This window comes from Nomascus leucogenys, chromosome 5 (assembly GCF_006542625.1).
Source record: "Nomascus leucogenys isolate Asia chromosome 5, Asia_NLE_v1, whole genome shotgun sequence".
NCBI classification, from domain to species: Eukaryota; Metazoa; Chordata; class Mammalia; order Primates; family Hylobatidae; genus Nomascus; species Nomascus leucogenys.
The window spans coordinates 77,472,312-77,484,631 of NC_044385.1; positions in this window are offsets into that span (position 1 = coordinate 77,472,312).

Sequence of the window (12,320 nt, forward strand, 5' to 3'; positions counted from 1 at the left end):
GTGCCCACTATAAGGAGCAACACACTCGTTTCAGACTGAAGTCACTAGAATACATGGTAAAGACAAAAAGACCCCTTCTGGGTCCCACTGACAACCTCCATGAACTCTGTTTGTGATGAGGGTGTCGCCTCCTGTTATCTGGGATGGTGGTAGAAAAATGGAGCTGTAGGCCAGGCACGGTGTCTCATACCTGTAATCCCAACAGTTTGGGAGGCTGAGGTGGGTGAATCACTTGAGGTCAGGAGTTCAAGCTCAGTCTGGCTAACATGGTGAAACCCCTTCTCTACTAAAAATACAGAAATTAGCTGGGCATGGTGGCACATACCTATAATCCTAGCTACTTGAGAGCCTGAGGCAGGAGAATTGCTTGAACCTGGGAGGCAGAGGTTGCAGTGAGCTGAGATCACACCACTGCACTCCAGCCTGGGTGACAAAGCAAGACTCCATCTCAAAAAGAAAAAAAGAAAGAAAGAAAAATGGAGCTGCTTCACCATGCCCCACTGCCCTGTTCTGGCTGGGAGTGGTCCATTTGAGACATTTGAAATATTGATCTTATCAGTTAAGCGCCTGAAAGAGGCTGCCTGACTCCCTTAGGTCAGCCTTGCCCAGTCCCTAAAACTAAACCCAGAGCATTTTGGATTGGAGTCACTCTGAATGTGTGTGGCACAGCCCAAGAACTGGCCGGCCGGCTGAACAGAAACGCTTTCAAGCCAAATCGCATCCCTGAAGGTGGCTGTGGGGAAGCTTTGGTGCCACCTGGTGGCCGCTGTGCGCGGGAGGGTCAGTGAGTGCCCTTTTCATTGAAGAAGCCTCCACCTGGATGAACGGGAGGGAGGCACTTCACTTTATTATCCTGCATTTAATTTTCTATGCTGTTTATGTCTACAAAGGATTGAGGCAATTTAAGTTCCAAATGAAACAAGACAATGCAAATAGAAAAGCGGGCCCCCCAAAAGGAGTCTACAACTATATCCACCGTAAAGAAAAATGTAACTGCTACAGCAGTTTCCTGGAATTTCCTGGAAGCCAGAGTGAAAAGGGAAAGATGAGTAGCTGTCTAGTTCTCATTTACGATTAAAGAATCTAGGCCGGGCGCGGTGGCTCACGCTTGTAATCCCAGCACTTTGGGAGGCCGAGGCGGGTGGCTCACGAGGTCAGGAGATAGAGACCACCCTGGCTAACACAGTGAAACTCCGTCTCTACTAAAAATACAAAAAATTAGCCGGGCGTGGTGGCGGGGGCCTGTCGTCCCAGCTACTCGGGAGGCTGAGGCAGGAGAATGGCGTGAACCCGGGAGACGGAGCTTGCAGTGAGCTGAGATCGCGCCACTGGACTCCAGCCTGAGCGACAGAGGGAGACTCCGTCTCAAAAAAAAAAAAAAAAAAAAAAAAAAACTAGAAACACTGTCTTATTTCATTGTAATTTAAGTTGCCTCAACACAGTTCCTAAGGAAAAAAAAAAACAAGTTTTTCTTAGCACAGATTTCTAAAATCTCTTTCTCACCAGGGGATTTTCATTAGGGATTTTCTCTGTAGGGTTACTAATTTGGTCCAAGTCTTGGGCTTTCTTGCTTGGGGGACGGAATCAGCAACAGCTGGAGGAGACAGTGCACCCACAGCTTGTGGGTGAGGCTCCCTAGACATCCTTCTCTGGCCGCACTGTGCAGCAAGGTGGAAATTTCTCTCAGCAGAAAGCTGGGAGGGCTGGGCTTCTCCAATGCTCTTGAGGCCGTATCTGTAGAGTTGAGAAACAGAAGGGCCGATAATAAGGTTGCTCCCCTTTCTGAAGCTAACCTTGCCCCTATTCAACCAAGGCCAGAAGCGTCTATTACTTCCCCAGGTTTCCGCATCACACAAGATGTGTCAGATCCTAATGAGGTAAGGAGCAAGAGGAGACTAAAGAGTAGGCTGGATCTACTGCCAGGGGCGTAGCTCTTAGCAGTGGCCTAAAGACTGAAAATGCAGCCTGTCAGAACAGAGGAAACTGAGGCACAGCGGGAGACTCCTCAACCTATTTCTGCTCCAAGAGTTATGTTCCACTTCCTGCAAAATGAGCCTCCTGTGCCCAATACGAGCTAAATCACCTCATGCCAGGGCCTCAAATTCTCCTTGGCCATAAAGCTCTGTGGCCGTCTGGACCTGTGTTCATCACCCGAGCTAGTTCTGCACTCCTGCAGTGACATCTTTGGTTATTTGGTCATTTCAGAGCTCACCGCCCTCTACCCCCACAATGGCTTCCCAGGAGTGTTCCCTCTGGCCAGCTTTGCCCTTGCTGGAAACAGTGGACTGACTGCAGCTGTAGAGGTGAATACCCGGGAATCTGGCAGCAGGCTCAGGACTGTGACCCAACCACGTGTGGCCCTCCCAGGGAACTCTGCATGGTCACATTCTGTTCTGGGTCTAACCTCGCCTTTGCTCTCAAATTCAGTACACACCGGAGCTTTCCATTTGGTGGATACTGGTCTTCCTTTCCCATCCTGCATGGGCCTGGCCTCTCTTACACATTCAGCCACACTTTCCTGGGTGCTAGACCTGAATTTTCAGCTTCCTGCAATATACCCACGACTTGGGGTTTTCCTGTGCCGCCAAATCCACGCCAAACCACCACACACACATCTACACCAATAAGGATCATCTCCATCTCCTCCTCCCTCTTCTCTGCCATCATTCACATTCGAAAATGAAGAGTGAAGCACCAAGATAGCCCAGTGGAGAGAAGCAGGGCTTTGGGGTCACAAGTATCGGACTTTGAATCCCACCCAGACTTGCTAGCTGTGTGACCCTAATCAAGCTATTCCACTTCTCACTCTTGGGTTCCTCATTTGCAAAGTGGGAGGAGTAGGGTGAGGTAAGTGTGGTACCTGCCTCAGGGGCAAAACTTAAGAGGGTTCCCGAAACCTTATTCATTAAGATTAATATTACTTTTGAGCTCATAGAAGTAAAACAGAGGATACTAGAGGCTGGGAGGGGTAGGGAGAAAGGAGGGAAGGGGAGAGATTTGTTAAAGGACATGAAATTACAGCTAGACAGGAGGAATAAGTTCTAGTGTCCTGTATCACTGCAGGATGACTCTAGGTAACAATATTACGTAGTTTCAAATCACTAGGAGGGGGATATTGAATGTTTCCCACACAAAGAAATGATAAATGTTTGAGATGATGGAAATGTTAATTACTCTGATCACTAATAGATTATAGGGATCCAAACATTACTATGTACCCTCTGATATGTACAATCATTTGTCAATTTAAAAATAAACTAAAAAAAGAGATTATTAATAATAATATTTTAAGGAATGAAACCTTCTTCATAGGGTTATTCTGAAGAATAAATGAGATCCAGAGGCAAAGTCTGGCACAATGAGCTGTCATTTCCACTTTTCATATTAGCAAAGGTTTTGAAGATAATGCTTCATGATGTTTATTCATGGTTTTTAGCATGGGAAAGAAGTGTAGCAATAAATATATCAGTAGCCTTAAAAATGCTTATGTCAGGTAGGGTGTGGTGGCTCATGCCTGTAATCTCAGCATTTTGGGAGGCTGAGGCAAGCCAATTGCTTGAGCCCAGGAGTTTGAGACCAGCCTGGGCAACATGGTAAGACTTCATCTCTACTAAAAATTAAAAAAAAAAAAAAAAATTAGCCAGGTGTGGCAGTGCATGCCTGTGGTCCCAGCTACTTGTGAGGCTGAGGTGAGAGGATCACCTGAGCCCCAGGAGGTCCAGGCTACAGTGAGCCTTGATCATGCCACTGCACTCCATTCTGGGCAACAGAGTAAAACACTATCTTAAAAAAAAAAAAAAAAAATGTTTACGTCTGATAATTTAGTTTCTGGGAGACTATCCCAAGGAAATTATCCAAAGCAGAGGTAAATACTTGTACACTTGTTTGTCACAGTACAATTTATAATAGCAAGCCATTGGGGAACAACCTGAATGTGCAGTACATTCATAAGAAAGAAAAGTAAATGAGGTGCCCAGGAAATGGAATATTATACAACCATGACAAATAATGCTTCAAAGCATGTTTAATAACAAAGGGAAAGCTTGACATAACTTTAAGCTTTAAAACATCAGGATAGATTGTTAAATATAATAAAATGCCCCTGACTGTGTAAGATACTGTAAAAAATATAGATTGTAAAAAAGTGTGTCAAAGGAGGATGGCTTTTGCTTCTGGGTGGTAGAAGCATGGACGGTATCTCTTCTTTTTCATTTTCCTTTTTGAACTTGACATTTTATATGATAAACATTTATTAATTTTATAATTGAAAGGTAAAGATAATAAAACTGGGCTGGGCACTGTGGCTCATGTCTGTAATCCCAGCACTTAGGGAGGCTGAGGTGGGAGGAGTTTGAGACCAGCCTGGGCAAGAGAGTGAGACCCATCTCTACAAATAATATTTAAAAACTGGCCAGGCATGGCGATGCACGCCTGTAGTCCCAGCTACTTTAGAAACTGAGGTAGAAGGATCACTTGAGCCCAGGAGTTTGATGCTGCAGTAAGCTATGATGGTACCACTACACTCCAGCCTGGGTGACAGAGTGAAACCCTGTCTAAAACAAAAATGAAAACCTGGAGAACCCTAGCCCCGTTTGAGCGTTCTGCACCTTCACATCACATCTTATCTGTCCCCTCCAGCTTATTTGTCCTCTCCAGGTTTTGTGTGTTGTGTGTTTCTGCTCCTTCCTTCCCCTCCCACCCTAGTTACACAGGTGGGATAAACTAGTGGTTAGAGCAAGGGTCTTCTAATCCTTAACTTGAACAACTTCCTTAACCTTCTGTGACTCAGTCTCCTCATCTATAAAGTGAGGACATTCTAATACTCCATATCTCAGCATATTTGTCTTTATGATACAGAAACTGCCCTCGTGGGCCACTGTGGGCTGGGATGGTAAGGATGTTGTCAGTAGCACCACAAGAGACCAGAGGCCCATCCCCATCATCACCTACCACAGAATCCTTCTAGAGTCTGCTGTGTCCCTATTCAGAGGAGGGGGTCCCCAGTTATGATTACAATGGAATTTTTCAATGACACACAGGATGATAGCTTCGAGTCAGAATTAATTTGGTTTAAAGAAAATGCAGTAGTATTTTTTGCAGCCCTGATTTTGTTGCCTGAGAGTCATGCCCTGTACCCATCATCATGATGAGCTGGGTTATCACTTTCCAAGGTTGTGGCCATAGACTCCCAACTATCTCCTGGCCCCAATATCAATCCACTCCTGTCCATCTACACACAACTACCAATTATTTTTTAAAAGATCTTTGCACATCCTTCTGCTCAAGACCATCCCATGCCTCCCTCTTGCCGAGTAAAAAAGCCCTTTTCCCAGACACACTCTCAAGGCCTTTGCTGCCTGGCCCCATCATCTTTGCTATCTCGGCACTCACTAGTACATGCTCCAGCCAAACAGGCTCTTAACTCTCCACCAGACATACCTTGGGCTCTCCCACCTTCGGGCCAAAGCTCAGGTTACTCCTGTAACTCACCATCTCTGCCCATCAAACTCCTGCTGTCTACCAAAGCCCAGTGCAAACAATGCCTCTTTCAGAAAGCCTGCCCAGCTATCCCTGCCAGAGCACACATCCTCCTGCTAAAATTCATGAGGTCGTCCTTGACTCAGGACAAATCACAGGTTATTTAGACTTGTAGTGATTTAGGCATACGGCTTATCTACCCAGGCCAATTATAAACTAGTCCTTGGTCCAAAATAGGACCTGGATAAATAAGATTTGAAGGAATGCATGTGTGAGTGGTTTATGTGCCCAGGGCGGCCTCTCTGCTGCCAGCAGATGTGCTTTTCATGATAAACCCCATTATCACATTCCTGTGTCAAGGCCCCTGCCCTGATCAGGCTGCTTATTTCATGATATTCAAATGTCCTGGAGGGTCAACAGGGAGAAATTATGTGCCCAGAGGAAAACACATGAGGCCATTACTGAGCCTGTTTGTGTCTACCTTAACCTCGGCCATTTACTTTGTGTTTTGGTTCTGATCCCATTTGTCTTCATCCTTCCAGGCTGAAGAGTCCTGACTTTTCAAGCCTGTCCATATGGCATTTTTCTCTCCCTCTTCCTCCCTTACCTCTTTTTAAATTTTAATTATTTTTTTCCAGGCCTTTAAATGCCCTCATGATGTATTTCTGAGTCACTCTGTCCACACTCTTGTATGGATCCAGTTGCATCTTGGTTGGGACCAAGAGCAGGGCAAGGTCGTTACTTTGATCTCTGAAATGTTTCTTGTCTTTGCTAACATTAAGGCTAAACATTGAGGGCATTTGCTTACAGAACCTTTTCCCAAACTAGAATTTACCCTCATTCCCCTACAGACATCGTAAGTGTACATAGCTATTTTTAAACTTTTTACCCACAAAACTCTTGGCAAAGACACAAACTGAGTAGATTCCAAACCCAACTGGCTTGGAGCCACAGGTTTGAAAAGGAGCATTAGAATGGCTTGACTGTGCCTGCTTGCTCTGTGTTTGAAGGTGAGAATTATAGCATTTCAAGATAGGGCCGGAGTTCAGGTATTTGACCTGTTTCTTTGCCTCAGACTGGAAATCATTTTCATTGTCACTTTCCAATTTTTTCTCAGGATCAGTCTTCTGTACCTCTAAAGCCACATGTATAACATAAACCAACAAATGGGGTCCTCCGGGAGTGGGGCTGAGGCTGTGCACCGAGAATCTCTCTGAAAGTGGGAACCACTCCCTGCAGCTGTGGTTGCAGACTTTGTTATTTGCTTTGCATTTTCACCATATCCGTGCACTCACTGTGCAATTGTTGACTTCTTTTTAAAATCAAATGGAAACCAGCAGACTCCCCCACACTAGGTTTCCTGGGAAGTGCAGTGCAATGCCCAGCATTTGGGAGCCAAAGGCTAACTGAGGAGGAGGGCGGTGGCCGGCCAGGTTCAAGGTGTGCAGCTACCTCTCTGTGCTCAAAGCTCTGGTCTTTCTTTTCAGTACATCCACTGCATTGAGGCCACCTTCCTTGGAGGCTGGTCAGACCTCAGGGAGATAGGCATGCCCCAATCTGTCCCAGGACAAGAGGCACCATGAGACCACCTGAAAGTATTCAGTGAAGAGCCTCCCTACAAGACAGTTGCTGCAGGGGCTCGCTGGGCAGCCACAGCCCAGTAGGAAAACATGTAAGTAAAGAAACAAACGGAGGGGAGAAGGTGACAGAATCTGTGAATTGGATCACGTTGCTATCCTGCTTAAAGTCCTTCAGCGGCTTACCATTGGCCTTGAACTAAAAATACAAATGTCTGTGCAGAGGCCACAAAGCCCTGCATGACCCAGCCCTTCCATCTACACCCAGCCTTGTCTCCCGCCCCCTCTGCTTTGTTCTCTATCTCCCAGTCTCACCAAACTTCTTGCATTTCATCAAACACTCTGCAAGACCTTTCCATGTGCAGTTCCCTCAGCCAGGGATGCCCTTCTCCTTTCTTTGCCCATAGCCACTTCTTATTCTTCCTGTCTCTGTTTCAATGCCATCTCTTCTAAAAGGCCTTCATTGACCATCTATCTTTATCTGCATACCTATCTACCTACCTACAAGCATCCCTCCCCTCCATTCTTTTTTTTGAAAGGGAGTTTTGCTCGTTGCCTAGGCTGGAATGCAGTGATGTGATCTCGGCTCACCGCAACCTCCGCCTCCCAGATTCAAGCAATTCTCCTGCCTCAGGCTCCCGAGTAGCTGGGATAACAGGCATGCACCACCACGCCTGGCTAATTTTGTATTTTTAGCAGAGATGGGGTTTCTCCATATTGGTCAGGCTGGTCTCAAACTCCCCACCCTCAAGTGATCCACCCATCTCTGCCTCCCAAAGTGCTGGGATTACAGGTGTGAGCCACCGTGCCCAGCCTTTTTTTTTTTTTTTTTGAGACAGTCTCACTCTGTCGTGCAGTGGCACGATCTTGACTCACTGCAACCTCCGCCTCCCAGGTTCAAGCAATTCTCCTGCCTCAGTCTTTCGAGTAGCTGAGATTAAAGGCACACACCACAATACCCGGTTAGTTTTTCATATTTTTAGTAGAGACGGTGTTTCACCATGTTGGCCAGGCTGGTCTCGAACTCCTGAGCTCAGGTAATCCACCTGCCTCGGCCTCCCAAAGTGCTAAGATTATAGCCATGAACCACCATACCCAGCCCCTTCCCTCCATTATTTTTATTCTCCAGCTCAGCCTCTACTCTTTTTTCCTTTGTGATTATAATCTATAAATATATATATTTGTATCTGGCATTATTTTTTATCTGACACTCTGACTACAATACTTTTCATGACGGCAGAGGTTACCTGTAACTTATACACCATTGTCTTTCAGGGCCAGGCATCTAGCCGATGCTTAATAGATATTTGTTGAAGGGATGAATGAAATGAATGATAAGCATTGATCAGGTGTTTGTATAACTTTAGACCACAACTTTAGGGTACATGATATATCAGATTCCTTTGTTTCTATGGGAATATAAACATATACACATATATAGAGAGAGATCAAATGTTACCTCCCAAAGCACCCACCTGCCATTCCCATAATGAATTTGATCCCAGCCCTCATTGAGGCTCCCATACTCTCTCCAGGGATCACATAATAACATGGGCTTATGTGGTCCTGGGAAATCGAGGAAGGGGCTGGCTGCTCCCTGGTGTCGGCCATCAGGGCTACTGGAGTAGAACCCTGGTCCTGTGTGTGACAGGCTCTGTGCCCATAGAAAGCTCAAAGAAGGCCTCATAGCTGTCTGTCCCTCTGCTGCCAAAATTCTCCTGGTACAACACAGAAATAGAAAACTTATCAAAGGCAGATCCATGCCTTTTAGTGGTTCACACTCTACTGGTAAAAACAAATCTTTAAACATACACCTGCCCTCCAATAAGGTAATTGCAGTAGTGCAAACAAGAACAATCCTGCAGGAGGGGAGGGAAGGAACTCAATGGACACTAGGGAAAGCTTCCTGACAGAGGCACTTGTTTGCACTTGGTCTGGGAAAATCAGTGCAGGATGCCAGAGGAGAGGGATATAGAGGAGCTTTGGTGAAACTGGAAAAGTTGGAGGCCACGAAGGGGGGAAATGCTGTATCCAGCTCTGACTTTGCAAAAAGACTGTCCAGTGAGAGAAACTGCCTCCCATCATCATCAATAGATATTGACAAAATCTACTTTGGGTGTTGACCTGCAGGTCACAGAGTGATTGCAAAGGCCTCCGCTTGCTATGGGGAAATGAATGCAGAAAGAAATAGGCATCAATTTAACCTTCCTTGGAGAGTCCTTGTAAAACAGCAGAGTACCAAAAATACCCACCAAAGCCATGCTGTGTCACAGGGAGACCAGCACAACATGAGTTCGCTTGAGAGTGGACACAGTTATCTGGGCCATAGATCAAATTTATGATAAGGTTGAGTTGTATTTTTATGTGCTGAATGTAGAGTACATGAGACCCTTCTGGAAACTGCCTGTTATTGTATATAGAACTTGAAGCATTATTTTACCAGTTGAAATTACTCTCGCTTTATAGCTGTTACTTTGCTTTTATGGGATACTGTTGATCATATCTATTCATCATTTACCACTGCGCCCTTGTTCAGCAAAGAAACCACCCTACTTCAATATATCTGCTGCAAAATACATTCCATGTTAGTAATGATATAATAAACAGCTGACATATATTAAGAACTCAGTGTACCAGGCCTTTTGCTAAGTACTTCATATACATCATCTCATTCTATCTTAAACATAGGAGGCTGTAGTTGATCACCATTTTACACATGAGCAAACAGACAGACAGGATAAGAAATTGTCCAGGATCACACAACTAGCCAGGAGTAGACTCATCATCTATTCATTCATTCCTTGAAATAAACTACTGAGTATTGTAAATTGCATCAGAATGTGTGAGTTGTACATAACATGAACTTTCCCCTAAGGAGTTTAGGATATAGCAGGTGAAGTAAAACTTAGAAGAGTGAGGTGTGTGACAAACGATGTGAGCACTTCATGCTTATAGAGAAGTGAGGACTGAATTCTGCAAAGGCAAGTAACAACTGAGCTAGGTTTTGAAGGGGGTAAAATTGTTAGAATAAGCTGTGAGAAAGTTCTTCCAAGCAGAAATATTTCTTAAGTCAAGCTCCTCTAAAACAAGAACAATAAAACCAGCACATCTGGTATAACCTATTTTATTATTTTGTTAATAAAATATTAATGTCTTATTCACATATTTAACTGTAAGCCCAAGTCAGTCCTGTTCTTCTCAGAGGTGGCAGTTGAACCTGATGGTAAAAATCTGGCAGGAACAGCCTGTAGTCACTGGGGACACAGGTTTCAGAAGTCCTAAACAGATTTAGCAAAACTCTATCCTTATGACTTAGTTATGGTCATTAACGAGACTAACTGTGGATTGTCTTTTCAATGTAAAGGTCCTGCCTGAAGCAGTAATGTGCTGAGTTTGAGTCTGAACTCTGCCTTTGAAAAGCAGGCAGGAGTATCCATGTATGACGTACGAAAGATCTGCTTTATGAAAGTTATATAAACATAATTTCAGGCCCCATCCGTGGTCAGTTAGTGCACTTAGGGACACATATTCTCATTGGAAGTGTCCTTGTCACACTTGTGGTTTGACAGGGAGACCAGCTTCTTCCTTCTGCATCCAGGAGGGCCTGGGCAAGGGAACTCTGGGGGCTCTTCAGCTTCCTGGTTTGGGGTGAGAGGAAGAAGAAATGAGAATAAGTCTCTAGCTTCCTGTCACTCCCAATCAAGAGCTGAATTCTTCCACCACTTTGATGTTTGCAGCAAAAAGAGAGAGGAGAGGGAAATAAGTAGAGGGTAAGAAGGACAGATAGAAGGATGGGAGAAATCAAATGGTCCCCCAGAGGGACCAGAGAGACACATCCCTCTCTAATCCTCCTCACCGCTGTGGTCCCAGAGAGTGGGGGTGAAGGCTTGGTGGAGTTCCCCTGCATTTCTGAAAGGTCTTCAATGGTGTCTTTAGCATCACTAAAGCACTCCATATCCACTTTGGATTAAAGGGGGGAGGATTTATGTCTCCACAATACCCCATGGGGGACACCAAAGATGGGTATTTTAAAATTCTTCTCACAAATAAGGATAATCCGGCACAGAAAGGAATAGAAATGCAGCCAAGATCAGACAGTTTATCAAATCAGATCTGTGACATTTCTAACTCGGTTGAAGGATGTCATCAATTCTCATAACAAAATTCATATCAATTTGCTCTATTTGGCAAGTTATAACATTCATCTGGAATTAGGGAGGGATGAAGGGTAGGAGTGGAGCGGAGGGAAGGAAGGATGAAGCTGAGTCCCCGCCATCGTCAGAAGAAACAAATGATGAGGATGAAGCGTCAGGAACACGCAGTGAAATAAGTCCCTGGTTCCACACATGGACTTCGCTCTTGCACAGAGGCCCTTTGCTCAGGTCAGCACTTACCACAGAGCCCCTCGAGCCATGAGTTTGCCCAGCTTTTCCTCATCTAAGTACAATCACTTTGGGAATCTGAGCATTTGATTTGCTATAACCAACATAGGGTCTTCGAAGCAGCTGCCCTGCCCGACTGGATTTTTGTCTGTTCATTTAATTACACTGTCTGAGATCCCTCCTGCAATGCATCACCTCTAGACAGCAGAAAGATGGCACCGTAGGTGAGACAGGCCTGTTAAATTGCAAATGTCTCCCAGGCATTTGGCAGCTCACTCCCACCACAGATCTCTAGCAGGGCCCTGGAACCAGCATGCTCTAAACAGCTGAAGCAGAAATAACCAAAGAAGATTCACAAATGGAGGAGTCCAGGATGAAAGATTTAAATGCTGAGGAAAAGTGTGTGATGAAGGAACAGAGACATATGCATTAATAGAAGCTGTTCTTATAATGACTAAAATTATATATTTGCAAAAGCTTTGCTGAAGTCATGCCTGATACTAATGTTTGTAGTCTTCCACTCCTGATCCATCCCAATGATCTGCAGGGTCATCATAGCATTAGCCTAAGTAGACCAGTGACGAAACCAATGTCCAGAGCAGAAAGACCAACCCACATTCTAGAAAGACAGTGGTTGGCCCCACCCCATTGTTGGCTTCCAGGGGATTCCAGATGTCCCATGGAGTAGGACAGGTGGGAAAACCACCTCTGCGAGAGAAAGAGGAGCTTTTACCTCCAGCCATTTCCAATCCTTTGTTTTGCATCTTTATCACAGAAAAATTCTAAAATAATAAATTAAAAGAGAGAATGTATGCACACCTCACTGGAATTAGCTACCCTTTCATTCACTGAGTTTCAACTATATGCCAAGCATTGTGCTAAA